Raw genomic sequence first — 17,627 nt, 5'->3', positions numbered from 1 at the left:
AGTTATGCACACATAGTACAAAGTGCAAGGGACCAATACAAGGATTCAAGTTTGAGATGCTTTCCCCACTCCCTACCTGCAGGGTGGTTACCTCACAAGTGCTGAAGCAGGTCTGCAGGTGTCTCTCTTTTCTATCTTCCTCTTTATCTCCCCTGCCTCTCTCAATTTCTCTCTGTCATATCCAATAACAAAGATGGAAAAAACGTGTACCAGGATCAGTGAATTCATAGTGCCAGCAGAGAGGCCCTGCAGGCAAAAAAAAAAAAAAAAAGTTGTGATTGATAGTAGTGTGTATGGAGGTTGCTCCAGTTCCTCAAATAATCACCACCCAAGGGGGCCGGGTGGTGGCGCACCTGGTTAAGCGCACAAGTTACAGAGTGCAAGGAACCCCACCTGTAGGGGGAAAGCTTCACAAGTGGTGAAGCAAGGCTGCAGGTGTCTCTCTGTCTCCTTCTCTCTTTATCTCCCCCTTCCTCTCAACTTCTGGCTGTCTCTGTCAAATAAATAAAAAGATTTTAAAAAAAGATAATCATCACCCAAGAAAGTATTCTGACCCCTTAAGCTCATCAGCTCACAGAAAACAAACTATTATCTCAAGATAGGATCGTAAGGGTTATTTATTCCCTACTTCAGTACTCCAGAATTAATTAATTAATTAATCAGGAAACTGGAGAAAGGGGTCAACAGGGAACTAGATTGAGCTAAGAAGCGGAGAAAAACACCATCATGCTAGACCTGCTATCTACTTATGGAAGGTCTGCCTGTAGCTGCACTTTTATGGTAGCTAAGAAAACAAACGCTTACTTTAAGCTCCTTTCCAGTTGATTTTCTGTCTACACTCAGAAAGATCTTCATTGGTACAATTGGCCTCAGAGTTGATCAACATGGCTGAAGTTTTTAAGTCAGAGGATAGCATTTTGTCACCCTCTGAGTGATCCAGCACATACATTACAATTGCAGATCTCAGTACAAAGGATAAAAAGACTAGACAGGTAGTCATTCCAAGCTGTAGGCCTACATCACATCAAATCGATGGGGTTTACAGTCAACAATATTTATACACCTTTCCCATATTTGGGAGCTACTCTCTTCCCTGATCCAGCTTTCTGGTCTGTTTTTCAGCCATGACATCATCTCCCCAGATAATACCTTGGATCCACCTGCATATCAGAGGTCAGGCTCAGAAAAAGAAAAAAAAAAAAAACTAGTATAGTCATGGGCCCTTTGGAATATAACTAAAATAGGCCTACTAGCGATCTACAAAATGGACACCACCCAACTCTTCATTGGAAATATTCCAGCCTTTAGGTTCATGATTAGTCAACAATTTGTTTGGCTCTATATATCCAGATGCTACCGTGATGCCAAACAGACTTCCCTGGGCAAATGACCCCACCAATGTGTCCTAGAGCCCGACTTCTCCAGAACCCCGCCACACTAGGGAAAGAGAGAGAGACAGGCTGGGAGTATGGATCGACCAGTCAATTTACATGTTCAGCAGGGAAGCAATTACAGAAGCCAGACCTTCCACCTTCTCCACCCGATAATGACCCTGGGTCCATACTCCCAGAGGGACAAAGAATAGGAAAGCTATCAGGGGAAAGGATGGGATACAGGTTTCTGGTGGTGGGAGTTGTGTGGAGTTGTATCCCTCTTATCCTATGGTTTTTGTCAGTGTTTCCTTTTTATGAATAAAAATTAAAAACAACAACATCTAATTGACTGGGAGTGACTGGAAAAGAAAGAAGGTATTTGATTTTGTGCCTGGCGTGATCATCCACACCAGAGCAGGTCATAAGAAAAATGACCAAATGTTGAAGATTACTTCAAGGTCAAAGTCAAGTTTACCAAACTCAGTAGCTAAGGACACAGCAGTCTCAACTGCTGGGCTAATGTGGGGGTGCCTCTTCCCGGGCACATACTCTCTGGGTTGGAGAGAACTCGACTGGAGCCAGCCTGGGCTGCTACTCACTCATCGATGCGGAAGAGATGACTCATGAACTCGTGGTGGAGTGACAATGCAATATGTTTATTGACCGGAGAGCCAACGCTTTTAAATGGTAGACTCGGAAGTGGCAAGTGGAAAACGGAAATGGCTAGGAAGCGGGTGGAGAAAGGCAAAAGTAGGCTGGAAAGGTAGGAACTTCCTTAGCAACTGTTGGCGAGGGTTTTAACTGGTAGGATTAATATTACCGTGCAAGAAGGGAGGGTAGAAAGAAGATAGTTCAAAGGAATGGAATGGGTGGGAATCTCTTAGGCAAAACAATGATTATGTAGATAGACCATATCATCAGGAATACAGGGTGCTTTGTGAGATTCCTCACAATTACCCGACACTCAACCAATTTCTTAGTAAGGGAAATTGTATATATAGCACCAATATAAATGGACAAAAATACTGAAATACTGCAGACTGGAGATGTGAGCAATTAGTAACAGGACCAGCAGAATGGAAGGGTTGGGACCAGGCATCCAATTTCAATGATGATATGGGGTTTTGGCATAGTAATGATGGGAAACTGATTAGCAGTTCTGGTTAAAAGATTTAACCAACTGAATCAACATGGGGGAAGCCAATGAAGACACTCAACTTGGAGATTTATTCCATCGTGTGGGTTACTACAGAGGAGATTTGACGGTCTACATGGGGTTCTTGGGACTGAGAGAAGCATTGGAACTGCAGGTGGGATTGTCCCAGCTGCTGCTCTGTTAGAAGATATGGTCAGACCGATTCTACAGGTGAAACCAGTTGTGAAACATTGGGAAATAGCTGTAAGATGACTAGGCCTCTCCCTTTTTTTAAATCATGTTATTGGGAGATTAGTAGTTTTCAGTATAGTTAGGAAATAATCTTAAAATTCATAAAGAATTTTTCCTTAACAAGACATTATACTGGGGAGTCGGGCGGTAGCGCAGTGGGTTAAGTGCAGGTAGTGCAAAGCTCCAGGACCACTGTAAGGATCCCAGTTTGAGCCCCCGGCTCCCCACCTGCAGGGGAGTCACTTCACATGCTTGTCTTCACATGCTTGAAGCAGGTCTACAGATGTCTGTCTTTGTCTCCCTCTCTCTGTCTTCCCCCTCCTTTCTCCATTTCTCTCTGTCCTATCCAACAATAATGACATCAATAATAACAACAGTAATAGCTCCAGTAATAAAAAAAAACAAGGACAACAAAAAAGGAATAAATAAATAAGTAAAATATTTTTATAAAAGACATTATACTGATGCCAATGGAAGGAGGGAAGCTTTTATTTCACATGGGTGCCTACTTCTATATCTATGACAAAGTAATTAAGTCTATGATTGTGTTATATTTCTAGTTTAAATTCTGCTGTGTGAAAATAGAAGTCTTTTAAAATCAAATATAGACTTTGAAAGTACTGAGTAAATATAAAAATCTTGTACATCAACAGAGAAAGGAGGAGGAGGAAGAAGAGGTGGAGGAGAGCAATAATGGAGGCACTGACAAGGGCAGAACAAATAGTATCTCTGTGATAAGTCATAACTACTTCTCTTAACAAAAGGTAGGGTCCACTTGTTCTAAGTTTGGAACTAGACTGGTTTTGTAATTTGCTTGAACTAATAGAATATGGCAAAAATGATGCTTCATGTTCTCCAAGTCTAGTTAATAAGAGACCTGGAAATGTTTTTATACTCTGGGATTTAGTCATCATGTACAGAAACAAAAGCAAAAACAAAAAACAAAACTTGGTAATGCAGAATACTCAATACTGAGAAGTTATTTGGAGGAAAAAAAGTTACCTTGGAAACTGTTATTCCAAGTTGACTTTTAGGGTGTATGTAGCATGGGATTAGGTCAGAAGGACAAAGAAAGACAGTGGAACCAATAATCTGAGTACTAGCCACACTAAAAGGTCAGGAAACATAATGTGACATTGTTTTAAGTCACTGAATGTTGTGGTAGTTTGTTATAACAATAAACTGTTAAAACAATGCACATTTCATAGGACAGCCTCAAAAAGAAAGACATGGGGAATTTCTGGTCACAAGGTATGTGAAACTATTTCTCACTAACTCCTGTAGTTGCAAAGTCCACTGTGATAGCAAACTCCTGTCATAGCACAGGACCACACACTGGACAGCTTATGAAGCAGTGATCAATGATCTCACTGTCCTAAGAGCTAGAAATCTGAAGTCAAGGTGTTGGCAGGGTTTCCTGGCAAGTCAAAAAAAAAAAAAAAAAGGATCTTTTCCAAGTTTTTTTTTTCCCTTGGCTTATAGGGGACCGTCTTCTTTTTGACATGATCGTCTCCCTATGCAAATATTGGACTCCAAAATTTCTTCTTTAATAAAGACACCAGTCACATTGAATTAGGGTTCACCCTAATCATTTCATTCCAATGTTTTTGACAATGGAAAGATTCTTTTTTTCTTTTCCTTTTTTCTAAATTTTTATTTATAAAAATGAAACACTGACAAAAACCATAGGCTAAGAGGGGTACAAATCCACACAATTACCACCACCAGAACTCAGTATCCCACCCCACCCCCTGATAGTTTTACTATTCTTTTTAAAAATATATTTATTTATTTATTCCCTTTTGTTGCCCTTGTTGTTTTATTGTTGTTGTTGTTGGATAGGACAGAGAGGAATGGAGAGAGGAGGGGAAGACAGAGAGGGGGAGAGAAAGACAGACACCTGCAGACCTGCTTCACTGCCTGTGAAGCGACTCCCCTGCAGGTGGAGGGCAGGGGCTCGAACTGGGATCCTTACACTGGTCCTTGCACTTTGTGCCACCTGTGCTTAACCCACTGCACTACTGCCCGACTCCCAGCTTTACTATTCTTTAACCCTCTGGGAGTATGGACACATGGTCATTATCGGGTGGAGAAGGTGGAAGGTCTGGCTTCTGGTAATTGCTTCCCCGCTGAACATGTGAATTGACTGGTGGATCCATACTCCCAGACTGTCTCTCTTTCTTTCCCTAATGTTGTGGGGTTTTGGGGAAGTGGAGCTCCAGGACACATTGATGGGGTCATTTGCCCAGGGAAGTCTGTTTGGCATCATGTTAGCATCTGGAACCTGGTGACTGAGAAAAAAGTTAACATATAAAGCCAAACAAATTGTTGACTAATCATGAACCTAAAGGTTGGAATATTACAGATGACCATTTGGGGTCTCCGTTTTGAAGATAGTTAGTAGGCCTATTTCAGTTACATTCTAAAAGTCTTATGACTGTACTAGTTTTTTCCTGAGCCTGACCTCTGTTATGCAGGTGGGTCTAAGTTATTGTCTGGGGAGATGATGTCATGGCTGGAAAAGGGCCAGAAAGCTGGATCAGGGAAGAGAGTAGCTCTCAAATTTGGGAAAGGTGTATAAATATTGTTGACTGTCGACCCCATCTATTTGATCCTATCTGGGGCCCATATTCAGCTTAGGAGCCTATGTAACCTCTGCATCCCTGTAGGTCTGAGCTCACATTCTGTGGTCATGAGAAGGAACATTCCAATCTGCTCCAATTTCAAGGACCTATCTTCCTCAGATGGAAGATACAGTACGATATCCAGCCTTCCTTCGGAGGATGGAACATTCTCTAGCGTTATTGATCCTCTCCAACTAAAGGACCCATTCTGAGGTATAAGAAGTTAAGATTTTAGCTTATAAATTGGAGAGGAAGGAAGGAGGTATAATTCAGTCTATAACACCTATGATGTGTCTGTCCTGCATGAACATAACAATGTGTGAAGATGGAAAAGAAAAGAAGAGAGGTTGTGTTTGCAGCTTTTAATAGAGAGAAATTAGGGCAGGGCAGTGGCACACCTGGTTGAATGTACACATTACAGTGTACAACTATCTGATTTCACACCAGGTCCTGCCTGCAGGATAAGAAGCTTCACTAGTGGTGAAGCAGTGCTGCAGGTGTCTCATTCTCTCTCCCTCTCTGTCTCCCCACCCCCTCAATATCTCTCTATCCTAGGAAATAAAAACATAAATTAATTAAATTTTTAAGTAGAGAATGACAGTATAAGTCATAGTGAAGATAATTATTCTATTTCATACTGTTTTTGAGATGCAAATTAATTGCTCTAATGAAATAAGAGTGATTTCAAGTAGGAAATACAGGAAAAGAAATGCCTCCCCTGGCATTCACCTCCTAGTGATGAGAGTTAAGGATGTTAGCATCATGCATAATTAAAAATCTAGAATTGTGCCATTTCTGAATTGAATGGGATCAGAATAATTTAAATCCTCTAGAAAGTTTCCTCTGACTCTACATCTAGCCAGTTAGATATGTGAAGGCAAGAATGACCTCAAGTGACTTCCATTTGCAAACATTTGAGACCAGCTGAATGGCCTAAGATTAACCCATCTCTACATTTATTTATTCATTCATTCTAGATCATCTGTTCTTTCAATTACTCCTTCAATAAAGATTTATTGATTCTTACATATATTCTAGTCATTTAGTAGACACCAAAGTGCAAATTATGTTTTCTGAGTTTCAATCTAGGAACCAATTAAGGATCTCACAGACCTTCCTTCCTTCCTTCCTTTCCTCCTGGGGCTCAGTGCCTGAACTATGAAATCACGGCTCCAGGAGCCATTTTTTCCATTTTTTTGTTGTTGTTGTTAAGACAGAAAAATTGAGACAGGAGGGGAAGATAGAGAGGAGCAGAGAAATACAGACACCTGCAGACCTGCTTCACTGCTTGTGAGGCAACCCCCCTGCAGGTGGGGAGCCAGGGCCTTGAACCAAGGTCCTTGTGCAGATCCTTGCGCTTCATACTATATATGCTTAACCCAGTGTGCCACTGCCTAGCCCCCTAGAACTAGTTTTATATGTCTATACCTCTCCCCAAATTTGTATATTGAAGCTCTACTCCCTATAAGATGCTATTTGAAGCTGCGGTCTTTTGAAAGTAATTTGCTCAGATGCAGTGATCAGGACGGAGTTCTCATGATGAAGTTAGTACACTTAGGAGAATAGAATGAAAGCAGAGCTCTTTCAGTAACGTGAGGGCATACGGTAAGAGAAAATTCTCACCAGACACCAAACCTGTTGCCACCTTGATCTCAGCTTTCCAGTCTACACAACTGTGAGAAATAAATTCCTATTGTCTAAAACACACACTCTCTGATATTTTGTCATGGCAGGAGGAGAAAAGACCTAATGTTGGAAGAAGGCTTCAGAAATGTTTTCCCTAACTGAATTATCAGCAGCTGTCTTAGACACAAATTCTTTCAGTTAGGTCAAGAGCTATATTATCAGGAGGGTGCCTTAAATAGTCAAACCACTTCAAGAGGATTCTGGAAACAGAGAGAGAAGGTTTAGTGGGAAGGTGACACATGATCTCACTGTACTAATTTGTTTGTTTGTTTTTGCTTCCTGGGTTATCTCTGGGACTGTGCCCCAGTATGGTTCCATAGCCCCCATGTCCACTTGGTCGATTCCAAATTATATTCCTCCATGAGGATAATTTCTGGAACCATCCGTTCCACCCCGGTTCCATGGCTGCCAGTTCTTAGCAACATCGCCCCGCCAGATATTTGTCGGGATGCGGCATCATCTAAGTTCATTTCCCACGTCTACGCTCGACCGGACCTGCCAATATTCGCGGATATCTTCGCCCACCCTGTCCAACGCTTGACGTCTCGTCACCCAATCTGGTCCCCTACGCCTACACTGAACTTCTTTGTTCCAGACTCTTGGAAACAGAGTTGGCAGTCAGCTGAGGTAAAGAACAAACACCTCATCACAGACCCCTGCAAGCGTCAACCCGGCTTTGACCTAGCACGTTATGATTGGGCCCTCCTCAATCTATCGAACAGGCCATGGCCAGTGCGCCGCTATGTTCCATCGCTGGGGAGCCAGAGATGACCCGAACTGTCCCTGTGGCTACAGACAATGACCCACATAGTCAACGACTGCCACCTCTCCAGATTCAAAGGAGGTCTCGAAACTTTACATCAGGCTCAACCTGACGCTGTTGACTGGCTACGGAAGAAGGGCAAACGCTAGAAGAAGAAGTGCCAGCACTACAAATCCACTGCTCCTGGGGGCCTCCCCCCCCTTTATTGGCTAGGACAGTGATAAATTGAAAGAGGAGAGAGAGATAGAAAAGGGGAGAAAGATAGACACTGCAAATCTGTTTCACTTCTTGTGAAGTGTAGCTACTGCAAGTGCAGAGCAGGGGCTCAAACCTAGGTCCCTATGCTTAGCTGGGTGATCACTGACCAGCCCTCATCACTGTATTAATATCTTCTCAGGAGACAGCCTTTTCTTATCTATGATTATCTATAATTATCCAATGTATTTTTCTCCATGTTTGTTGCAATACTATTAGCACTTATTGATAAACACGCATACACTTTCTTACCTTTAATCACAAAATATAGAACCCTACAATTAGAAATAATCTGGTTATTAGAGCTACTTTAAGTGTAAGATCAGATTACAGCACCAAATAACTGAAGTTTGTTTTGTGATTATATACACACACATATATATATATCTCCACTGATATGTCTCAATCTTTAATTTATTGATAATAATATTTCATATATATATATCAATCACAAAAACTTCAATTATTCAGGGCTGTAATCTGATATATATTTCACTCATTTTAATTGTGTCCCCTGGGTGAACTTGTATGAACCATTTTCAGTGGACATATTTAGCTGAATATGTGGAATGTGGTTGCTTATGTAACACTGCATTCTGTCACACCTTGTCGAAAGAGCACACTGTAACAGTGGTCTGTGCTTTAAGACTCCCCTCTAGTACACATGGCAGACATCACTAATCAGTTATAGAAATCTTTCCTGCTGAGACCAACTCAGAAAGCTCTTTAACCCACAGCTCTGAATAGTCAATAGGAATTGAATATAGTTGAAATTAACACAAGGATATAAATCCTATTAGTCTGACTCCTCAATAACAGAAACCAAAATTGTTTAAACATAGTTCTATTATTTTTGCAGACATGGTTTTAGAATCCTGTTCCAATAATGACCTACATTGTCCCAAACTCAAACATTTTTTAAAATTTTTTTATATTTATTTTATTTATTTATTCCCTTTTATTGCCCTTGTTGTTTTATTGTTGTAGTTATTATTGTTGTTGTTGTTGGATAGGACAGAGAGAAATGGAGAGAGGGAGGGGAAGACAGAGAGGAGGAGAGAAAGATAGACACCTGCAGACCTGCTTCACCACCTGTGAAGCGACTCCCCTGCAGGTGGGGAGCCCGGGTTCGAACCGAGATCCTTATGCCGGTCCTTGTGCTTTGCGCCACCTGCGCTTAGCCCGCTGCACTATAGCCCGGCTCCCCAAACTCAAACATTTTTTGAGATAAAAGAGGTAAGGCTATAGAAGACACCAACATTATGGGTTATTCTGTTCATTTTTTTTTTCTTAACTGAAAAATGTCACTGATTAAAACTTAGAGAATATTCACACTGAGGCTAGTTATGCCTGAGAAAAGTGATAATGAAGAATGTCCCAACATTCATTATATAGTCACTCTGAGATTTTCATTTCCAAATTCTATGCATCACTACATTTTATCTTGGGTTGAATTTATTGATATTTTATTCAAAACAGCCATGAGTTAACTTACAAAATATATTTCCCTATAAAACTGGAATGCATATTATGAGAACATTAAACCTAGATGTCATACTTGATTGGTACAGGCTGTTTATCAATCAGTATACTAGGTCAGTATAGACTGCATTACATTCATGGTGTCCTATTAGATTGAAACTTTTGTATCTATTGTCACTTGGGTTCTATTTCTTGTTCTCATGAAGTTAATCATGCCACAGTGGTATTATCAGTAGAGTAGGTACATCTTATAAACACACAAACACAGAGGGGCGGAGAGGGAGACAGAGAGAGAAAGAGAGAGGGAGAGGGAGACAGAGAGAGAGAGAGAGGGAGAGGGAGAGGGAGACAGAGAGAGAGAGGGAGAGGGAGAGATTGAAGGAGAGGGAGAGGGAGAGAGAGAGAGGGAGAGGGAGACAGAGAGAGAGAGGGAGAGGGAGACAGAGAGAGGGAGAGGGAGACAGAGAGAGAGAGGGAGAGGGAGACAGAGAGAGAGAGGGAGAGGGAGACAGAGAGAGGGAGAGGGAGACAGAGAGAGGGAGAGGGAGACAGAGAGAGAGAGGGAGAGGGAGACAGAGAGAGAGAGGGAGAGGGAGACAGAGAGAGGGAGAGGGAGACAGAGAGAGGGAGAGGGAGACAGAGAGAGAGAGGGAGAGGGAGACAGAGAGGGAGAGGGAGACAGAGAGAGAGGGAGAGGGAGAGGAAAGGAGAGGGAGAGGGAGAAGATTGTTATGCTTTTCCTTCTTCCTTAAAAGGTAAAAAAATAAAAATAGAATCCCCTAATTAGATCTAACCCACTGATCTAATCCAAGTAACTGGGCACAAATTGGTCATTAATACAGCCAAACGAATAAACAGCAATTCTTGATTCTCTGTCAGGATATAGACGCTATCTGGACAAACCATCTTTTGATAAAGTGCCAAGGTACGGGTGAATCACTAAATCGGCAAAAGCTATCATTAAAATTACTGAGGTGACTGGGATAAAAGGGACCAATTTTGCTATTATTAAATCCCATCAATTTTCAAAATAACTAAATTGATCCTAGAATTATTTCAGCAGCAGGTGGACATTATGAAATTTAAATCATTGACAAATATATTAAATAATCCCAACTGTATATATGATCAGTGTTGAGGTAGGGCATATTGGAACCAGATACCAATTACAGATAGCTGGTCAGCTCAAATAAGTTTGGTGTGAGGATTTTGGGAGATAGTTGGCCAAGTATATGACAGCCCCTGTTTTTAACTTTTGCTTTATAGTCTGGCTTTCTTTATTTTTTATTTTTTTTATTTATAAAAAGGAAACATTGGCAAAACCATAGGATAAGAGGGGTACAGCTTCACACAATTCCCACCACCAGACCTCCATATACCAACCCCTACACTGATAGCTTTCCTATTCTTTAGCCCTCTGGAAGTATGGACCCAAGATCCTTGTGGGATGCAGAAAGTTGAAGGTCTGGCTTCTGTAATTGCTTCCCCGCTGAACATGGGTGTTGACAGGTCAATCCATACTCCCAGCCTGTCTCTCTCTTTCCCTATTGGAGAAGGTATCTGGCTTTCTTATCAATTTGCAAATTCTAGATCAGTACCTAATAGTACCTGCTCACTTCACTTTCCTATTCATTCTCCATTCACCAGCACCAAATCCATTCCCTAGAATGTCAAGTACCAGAAATGGATATGAACTCCCTCCAAATTCATCTACCGAGAAGAGTCAATAAGAAACAGAGGCCAAGATCAGGATGGTCCTAGCTTCATAACAGGGGGATATATAGGATTGTTAATAGTTACAGACCAAAAAAAAGGAGCTAGGACCTGCAAGATGCAGAAACATATAGTTTTGGAGTTGTACTCAGACCATTGAGAATGGGGACAAACTCAATGAAATCACATGTGGAGAATGAAGCAGAGGATTTTTAAAACCAGGCGATCAGCCCAGAGAGGTTACACCAGAGAAGGAGGTCAAGGCAAGGCAGTGAGTTAAATTTGGCAAACCTACAAGACCTCAGAGCAGTAAAGATGATGACTCAATGTCTGCCCAGCAGTTGGGAATAAGAATATCTAGGAGAACTCATGGTGGGGCAAGATGTTGTTATTGGGTACAGTCATAGATAGTGAAAGAAACCCAGGTCCAGACTAGGCTCACCAACTTTCAACCGATTGCAAAGGGAATTAGCTAGAGAGGTGACCAATGTGTGAAATAGACTCCAGTAGTTCAGGTGTGAGGAAAGCTTATATCCAGTAGGCCCCCTGTTGGTATGCATGAGACCCCTTCTGTTTCATTTGGTTTAAATCCCCCCTGCTTAACACTATTCTATTTACATAACCACTTCATTCTATTTACATAACCGCTGTTAACAAGCACCTCCCTCCAGGGCATTGGTTCAATCCCCACTGTTTCATGATATGTTTTTGCTCCACCCCCCCTCCTTGTCACACCCTGATCCCTTCTTTGTCACACCCTGATTTTCACCAGTCACTTTTCTCTCCACCCTCTCTATGTCACATCCTGTTTCCACCCTACTTGGGAAGTATATATAAAGACAGCATTGTGAGTTTTAGAGTACTGTACTTTAGTTTAGCTCAGCTCAGCTTAGATTGTGCTGCGTCCTGCATGAATAAAGAGATACTGCCTACAGCTCAACCATGAGTCCCTGGTCGTCTGTTACTCGCCCATGAAGCCAGCCCGGGGAAAACAACTTAACCCATTGAAAACAACATAACCTGTCGAAAACAACAGCCCCCTTTTGCTCATTTGGTTGAGTTCACTCAATTTCTTATGCATCATTTCCACCACAAATCCCTCTTTAGCACCTAACCCTCGAAACAGATCTCACAAACGTGAACAGCATAGACAAGTATACAAATACCTAGTTGACTTTTTTTTTTTTTAATCAGAGTACTGCTCAGCTCTAGCTTATGGTGGTATAGGGGATTAAACCTGGGACTTTGGAGCCTCAAGCATGAGAGTCTGTTTGCATAACCATAGATATGCTATCTACCCCTACCCAAGACCACTGTTTTAATTCCTTTACTTTTTTCCCCTGTTGTTTCAGTTTGATGTTTTATAAGGTCTCCTTTCACCCTGATAGTGAACATGTTCTTATGTTTTGCATATATGTATATATATATATATATATATATATATATATATATATATATATTTAATCTGAGAATATGTTATTCCCTCTGAGAGATAATATGTTTCAAGATAAAAGAAAAAAAATGGCAAAAGTGTTAAGGAATTTGGTCTTAATTCTCAATGTTATTTTTTCTTCATTTTTTAAAGTTGTGATTAATAGTAGTAGATTATAAGACTGTAAGATTCCATTTTACATTTCCACACCACACCCACCAACAATATTCTGTATCCCTACCCTCCCACCCCTAGAGATAACCACCGTAGTTCTCACAAGTCTTAGAAACAGTTTGCTTGCTTCTGTTCTTGTTTTGTTTGAAAGTGTATATCAGATCTCTAGATTTCACATATGAGAGAAACCATATGGTAGTTGTTTTTTTTAAAGAGATTTTTTTTATTTATTGGAAAGATAGGAGGAGAAAGAGAAAGAATCAGACATCACTTTTGTTTATGTGCTGCCGGGGACGGAACTCAGGACATCATGTTTGAGAGTCCAATGCTTTATCCACTGCGCCACCTCCTGGACCACTTTTTAAAATTTTTTTTTATCTCTACTTATTTCGCTAAGCTTTATCTTCAGTTCCATCCTTTTTTTTTTTTTTTGTTCCTCCTCCAGGGTTATTGCTGGGCTCGGTGCCTGCACCATGAAACCACCGCTCCTGGAGGCCATTTTTTTCCCCTTTTGTTGCTCTTGTTGTAGCTTTGTTGTGGTTATTATTATTGCCCTTGTTGATGCAATTCGTTGTTGGATAGGACAGAGAGAAATGGAGAGAGGAGGGGAAGACAGAGAAGGGGAGAGAAAGATAGACACCTGCAGACCTGCTTCACCGCCTGTGAAGCGACTCCCCTGCAGGTGGGAAGCCAGGGGCTCGAACCGGGATCCTTACGCCGGTTCCTGCGCTTTGCGCCACATGCGTTTAACCCACTGCACCACTGCCCGACCCCCTAGTTCCATCCATTTTTGTCTCTAAGGACACAATATCATTTTGGTTTTCTTTATTGCAGAGTAGTGTTCCATGGAACATATATCCCATAACTTCTTTACCTAGTCATCTGTTGGTGGACATTCAAGTTGCTTCCTCAATTTGGCTATTGTGAATATTGCAGTTATTAACACAGGGGTGCACATGTCTCTCTGAATTGGTGTCTCGATGTCTTTTGGATAAATACCTAAGAGTGGTATTGCTGGATCACAAAGTGATTCCATTTTTATTTGTTTAAGGACTCTTCTTACACTCTTCAAAAGGGAATGCGCCAGTTTGCATTTCCAGGAGCAATGTAACAAAGTTCCTTTTTCTCCACAACCTCACCACCATCTGCCATTTTCTGATTTGCTGACGAAAGCCACTCTCTCAGGTGAGAGATGGTATCTCAGTTTTCATTTGCATGTTTTCTAATAATAAGTGAAATGGAGCACTTCTTTATACATCTGTGTGTTGTTTTCGCCGAGCTGGCTTCACGGGCGGGTAACAGATGACCAGGGACTCATGGTTGAGGTGTAGGCAGTATCTCTTTATTCATGCAGGACACAGCACAATCTAAGCCGAGCTAAGCTAAACTAACTAAAGTACCCTAAAACTCACAATGTTGTCTTTATATATACTTGCCAAGTAGGGTGGAAACACGATGTGACATAGAGAGGGTGGAGAGAAAAGTGACTGGTAAAAATCAGAGTGTGACAAGGAGAGGGGGCAGAGCAGGCAAGAATTCTATCACTGAACCACCAATGCCCTGGAGGGAGGGTGGTGCTTGTTAATAGTGGTTCTTCTTCTTCTAGCATTTGCCCTTCTTCCGTAGCCAGTCAACAGCATCAGGTTGAGCCTGATGTAAAGTTTCGAGACCTCCTTTGAATCTGGAGAGGTGGCAGTCGTTGACTATGTGGGTCATAGTCTGTCTGTAGCCGCAGGGGCAGTTTGGGTTGTCTCTGGCTCCCCAGCGATGGAACATAGTGGCACACCGGCCATGGCCTATTCGATAGCAATTGAGGAGGGCCCAATCATAATGTGCTAGGTCAAAGCCGGGTTGACGCTTGCAGGGGTCTGTGATGAGGTGTTTGTTCTTTACCTCAGCTGACTGCCAACTCTGTTTCCAAGAGTCTGGAACAGAGAAGTTCAGTGTAGGCGTAGGGGACCAGATTGGGTGACGAGACGTCAAGCGTTGGACAGGGTGGGCGAAGATATCTGCGTATATTGGCAGGTCCGGTCGAGCGTAGACGTGGGAAATGAACTTAGATGATGCCGCATCCCGACGAATATCTGGCGGGGCGATGTTGCTAAGGACTGGCAGCCATGGAACCGGGGTGGAACGGATGGTTCCAGAAATTATCCTCATGGAGGAATATAATTTGGAATCGACCAAGTGGGCATGGGGGCTACGGAACCATACTGGGGCACAGTATTCTGCAGTGGAATAGCATAATGCCAGAGATGATGATCGTAGTGTGGAAGCGCTCACGCCCCATGAGGAGCTGGCCAGTCTTGCAATGATGTTATTCCTCGCGCCCAACTTTGCTGCAGTTTTTATGAGATGTTCGTGAAATGACAGAGTGCGATCGAGAGTAACACCAAGATAGACCAGCTGGGCTTCATGCCGGATTCTCGTATCGCCAAGCTGCACATTAAGCTCACGTGAGGCCGAGGCATGGTGTAGATGGAAAACAGATGATACCGTTTTTGCAGTGCTAGGAATTAGTCACCATTTTTTACAGTAATCAGATATCAGAGACATGTCTTTCGTGAGTGTTTCCTCGAGGATGTCGAACTTGGATGCCTGAGTTGCACAGCAGATGTCATCGGCGTAGATGAACTTCCTTGAAGAAGTTTCTGGGAGGTCATTGATGTAAATGTTAAATAGCGTAGGAGCCAGAACAGAGCCCTGGGGGAGGCCACTTGAGACAAGTCTCCATCTGCTAGACTTGTCACCCAGATGTACCCGGAATCTTCTGTTTTGGAGAAGAAACGATATAGTGTTGGCCACCCATGGAGGCAGGCATCTTGAGATCTTGAGCTGGCGCAGTGGATAAAGTGCTTGACTTTCAAGTGTGAGGTACTGAGTTCAAACCCTGGCAGTCCATGTACCAGAGTGATGTCTGGTTCTTTCTCTCTCTCCTCCTATCTTTCTCATCAATAAATAAATAAATGAAATATATTTTTTTTAAAAAAAAGAAAACCATCTGTATAGATTTTTGGCCCAGTTTTTTTATTGGGTTATTATTATTTTTTTTACTTCTTTTGTAGATCTTTTTAATTCTCAGTTTTCAAGTGCTTAATGTCCAATCTCAGAATTTCCTTATTTTTTTGTCCTGTCATCTTCGTAGGGACTATCATGCAAAACAGTGGTTCTTAACTTTGATGGGGAACCTCTTGAACGCACAGTAATAGTGTGAGAGTGTGTTGTGTGTAGCATGCACATTATTTTTGGAGCTATTCTGTGAGATAAACAAGTAAGTTCAGGCTGGGGTCTGAGAGGGAAGGGGTGGCACTAGTAATGAAAACTCAGAGAATTAAATTCAAAAGATCTGAATTCTAGTCGTAAGCATACTTTTTACTACTTTAGCAATGAGTTCATGATCTCCTAGTTACACTTCCCTTTGCTGCAAAACAGAGAAAGAAGTTCTGACCTTTCATACAACATAAGTTTTTTTTTTTTTTTTGCCTCCAAGGTTTTTGGTGGGGCTCAGTGCCTGTACTACAAATCCACTGCTCCTGGAGGCCTTTTTTTTTTCTCACTTTTTGTTGCCCTTGTTGTGTATCGGTGGTGTTGTTATTATTGTTGTCATTATTGTTGGGTAGGACAGAGAGAAATGGAGAGAGGAGGGGAAGACAGCGAGGGGGAAAGAAAGACAGACACCTGCAGACCTGCTTTACCTCCTGTGAAGTCACTCCCCTGCAGGTGGCGAGCCGGAGCTAGAACCTGGAATCCTTATGCCGGTCCTTGCACTTTGCACTACGTGCGCTTAACCCGCGGCGATACTGCCCGTCCTCCCATACAACGCAAGGTTATGAGAATCAGATGAGTTTGTGAAGGTTATATTTTTGCAAACTCAAAAATTCAATGAAAGTGCTCATTTTGCATACTCTGCCAAATCTCTCAATTACACAAAAACAGAAGGGCCGGATCAAAAGTCAAACCAAACCAGTTCTGGCAGTTCAGGATGTTATAGAAGTATGACATGCGTCCTTTCTGATATTGAAACCTTACTTAATTCCTACCAGTTCTAGAAGTATGACACGCGTCCTTTCTGATATTGAAACCTTACTTAATTCCTACCAGTTCTGAGGATAGAGTCAGTCAGAACAGAAGTTCGTGGCATTTATTCTGTTTATTCAATCAAGTATCTAAAGGTTTGGACCAATGTGATTACATTTTCTTGTTTCACTGTTTCAATCTGAACCCTGCTCTCTCTCTCTCTTTTGGTGGTATACAGGGATTACAGAGGGCACAGCTCTCCCATGGACAGCTGCCCTTGGGGAACAACAGTTCTGAGAGATTTCTGAAATGAGCTCTGTGTGGCATTGACTTTTTTTTTTTTTTTTTTTACCAGCTCCATTGACAGCCAGTTCCAAGTTAAAAAAAAAAAAAAGAAGGGTTCAATATTTTCCCCTCCAATGGAGAAGACCTTTGACCCAAGTGGAGCCCCGGAATGATTTTACAATCTGAGATTAGTGTTGATCCTAGCTAGCAAATTACACAATGAACCAGATCCAAAGAGGGCTGAGGGAGGACCTAGAGGGACAAAGTTACACTTTATTACCAAGAGAGTAACACCTTTTAATTGGTTTACATAACAAATAAAGAGGTGGCAGCCTTAGATTACTTCTGATTTGCTCACACATCAAATAGGTTTGAGAAAACAAAAATCTTTTCCTCACTTAATTTAAGAGTTGTGATTTTGATTAGGAAACAAAGT

Source organism: Erinaceus europaeus, chromosome 12, assembly GCF_950295315.1.
Source record: "Erinaceus europaeus chromosome 12, mEriEur2.1, whole genome shotgun sequence".
Taxonomy (NCBI): domain Eukaryota; kingdom Metazoa; phylum Chordata; class Mammalia; order Eulipotyphla; family Erinaceidae; genus Erinaceus; species Erinaceus europaeus.
This window is presented reverse-complemented; position numbering follows the sequence as displayed.